We start from the raw sequence: 3270 nt of genomic DNA, 5'->3' as shown, positions 1-3270 counted from the left end.
TACCTTGAATGTACACCCTTTTAAGATTAATTTTAATGTGCATAAGAAGTAGTATACAATAGCTTACATGACCTTGCGTGACCTGGCGTGCCATTTTTATGCTTGCCCTGACCTGGCCCAAGTTGGTTGTGTCCTCCAGGACTTGGATCCTAGATGGGTCACTATTGTGCCCTTTGAAGCAAGAGAGGATGAAGAGAAGGGTTATACAATGGAAAGGTTAAGATAAAAAAAATGGAGGGGATCAGGATAACTTTCGGTTTAAAGCCACGAAATTGAGAGAGAGAGAGAGAGAGAGAGAGAGAGAGAGAGAGAGAGAGATTGAGAGAGAGAGAGAGAGAGAGAGAGAGAGATTGGGTAACTGATGTGGTTGGTGATTATAGGTTTGTTGATGTTTTCATTGTCAGTGTTGTAAAAGGAGAGATATGATGTGAACATTTGATGGCATAATTGGTAGTTGTTTGGTTATTGAAGTTCTCTCTCTCCTCTCTCTCTCTCTCTCTCTCTCTCTCAATAGGGGGGGACTATATACACACACACACACACGCACATATATATATATATATATATACACACACACACAGTATATATAATACCGCGGTGACCATCTCAAACCCCCTTCTCATCATTTCGCAACAGCTTTGGAGCCATCTACCTTTATCCCAACACATCTCCGTCAACACTTCTTCAACATGAAGTTCGCCCTCTGCAATCCTCTTCAGTTGCCTTCTGGCCTTCACCTCAGCCCGCATGGCCTACCAGTTCGCCGCCGGGTTCGAAGACATCGTTGGGCAGCCCTCACAGACCTTCTCCTGCGACAACAGAGCCTACGGGTACTACGCTGACGTCGACAACGACTGCAGGGTCTTCCACGTCTGCCTCCCTGTCATCGACGAAGTCGGAGAGGTGAGATGAACGATATATTTTTTATTTTTTTATTTACTTTTTTTTTTCCATCGAACATTTGTTTACTTTATGGTATTGATTCTTGAGATGGTTAGAAGAATGGCAACGGGTATAGAAGTTGTTGGTATGATACGACGACTGACAAACTACTCATTATAAGGTCCAAGGTCCTTTAATGGATCCCATTAAAGGACCTTGATAAGGTCTATAGAATACTGACGTCAAAACATCAATGATGATAATTATTTGGTTAGTTTTATTCTTTTGAATTAATGTGATAACAATTTTTGCGATCATTTCATAGAGTATAGGATATCTTGCATATGTTGAATATATGATTTGTATCCAATAAACTTAGAATATGTAAGTTGTAAAATGTAACATAGGCTGAATTTTCAGTGTCTTATTCTGTTAATTGAATTAGATTAGGTCATCAAGAGGTACTGATTTACATATAACAAAGAGGTTATGCATGAATAGTAATTCACATTCAAGTGGATACGGCAATGATGGGGATTAGATTAGTAATAGACCATCTCCTATATATATATATATATATATATGTGTGTGTGTGTGTGTGTATAGCCTATATATATATATATATACATACATATTTATATATATATATATATATATATCTATATATATACACACACACCTATATATTAGTATATATATATATTACTTTCCTCTCGCGCTGAGCGGCATTGCCAAACGCATGTCTACTCGGTCCTGGGGTGGGGGGGGAGAGGTAGTAGTCATACCCTGGTGAGAAAGCATATAATTAATAAAAGGGGGAGGGGGGGTGGTAAGGGTTGAATCTGTGCATGTGCGTATGTGCGCATATCCAATAGTTAATAATAATGATTAAAAAGGATTAAAATGTATTATAGCAAAATAACTAATTACTCTCTCTCTCTCTCTCTCTTTCATCAGACTCTGTCCGTCGACCACTTCTCCTTCATCTGCGGGAAACCAGACCATCTTCAGCCAAGAGTCTCTCACCTGTGCTGACCCCTTGGACGCCTTCCCCTGCGAGCAAGCGGCCACCCTCTACGACGTCGTCAACTCAGAATTCGGCAGGATCCCAGACTCCCTGGACTATTAGCAAATACTGGATAATTAGAAAACATCACCAACACCCCCATTTTCCCTCTTTTGTACATAAAAAAAAGTGATCTATATTTTTTGAAATTCCCAGATTCTTTCCAACCTATAGATTTTATTTTTGATCTGGTTACATCATCAGCAAAAGTGATGCATAAATTTTTGGGAATTATCTATATATTTTTAAAAATGTCCATATTTTTCCCAACCTGTAGATTTTATTTTTGATCAGGTTACCGACTAGTGTTTATAGTTTAGATGTATTGCAAGAGTTTTTGATTTATTTTACTATTCATTGAACGAATGGTCATATGTGATATTCATGTTCCTTCTGTAGTATCTGGGTACGATTTAGAAAATATTTTTTGTTATACTGTTGATTTTTTCATAGATTAGTTCTTGTTCTTTTCACAAAATGTGCCCAATTTAACTAGTGTTCCATTTTATGAATTAGGAAAGAATCATATTTTGAATGTTGAAAACTAATTAAAAAAATCTTAAAATTTCTCGACCATTGGAAATAGAGGTAGATTTTTTTTATGTTAACATATCCCTCCAGTATCTCTTACATTAACGTACAAAACACATATTTAACATTTTACACATTATCTATAACAGTTTTTTTACAGATGAAAAAAATCTTGTATATAAAATATGAAGCCCATCTAATAATGTCACTAGTTTTCATGTCTTAAGTAATTTTACATCTTGTGTGTAGACGCATTAAGGGCTGGTTTTCCCTTCTTGCCTATGTATACATAATCAGCTGGACTGTATCATGAAAACAGGATATATATAAATAGGGTTGAAAAAAATGTTTAAAAAAAAAATGGAATCTTCCAAGCACCGTGTGTTTCGGAAGAACTGTAGATAAGATATAAGCGAATAAATGATTGCACTTTTATGTATTTTGTTTCTCCTTTTGATATGCAATGATTAAAACTCTCTCTCTCTCTCTCTCTCTCTCTCTCTCTCTCTCTCTATATATATATATATATATATATATTTATATATATATAATATATATATATATATATATATAATATATATATATATATATATATGTGTGTGTGTGTAAAGGGAAGAGCCTTGTTACATATGTAGTTTTTTTTTAGTTAGAGTTTGATATTTCTTAACTGCCCTCGCTCTGCACTTTTCTACTTTACCTCCGTTCTTGCTTTTCTTCTTCCATCTTGCTGTCCACACTCTTCTATACTCTGATAATTATGAACTCATGGTTTAATTGCTTGAACGATGAAT

General features: G+C 35.6%; 1 long non-coding RNA gene across 1 annotated transcript; it reads left to right on the top strand.

Moving 5' to 3' along the window:
• Positions 1-762: 762 nt before the first annotated feature.
• LOC137630148 (uncharacterized) lies at positions 763-2912 on the top strand. Its single transcript, XR_011041677.1, has 2 exons — positions 763-903; positions 1840-2912. It is a non-coding gene; the product is annotated as an uncharacterized lncRNA (long non-coding RNA).
• Positions 2913-3270: the final 358 nt, after the last annotated feature.

This window comes from Palaemon carinicauda, chromosome 38, assembly GCF_036898095.1.
Source record: "Palaemon carinicauda isolate YSFRI2023 chromosome 38, ASM3689809v2, whole genome shotgun sequence".
Classification (NCBI taxonomy): Eukaryota; Metazoa; Arthropoda; class Malacostraca; order Decapoda; family Palaemonidae; genus Palaemon; species Palaemon carinicauda.
Note: the sequence above shows the minus strand (reverse complement) of the source record. Positions and strands in the feature narration are given on the sequence as shown.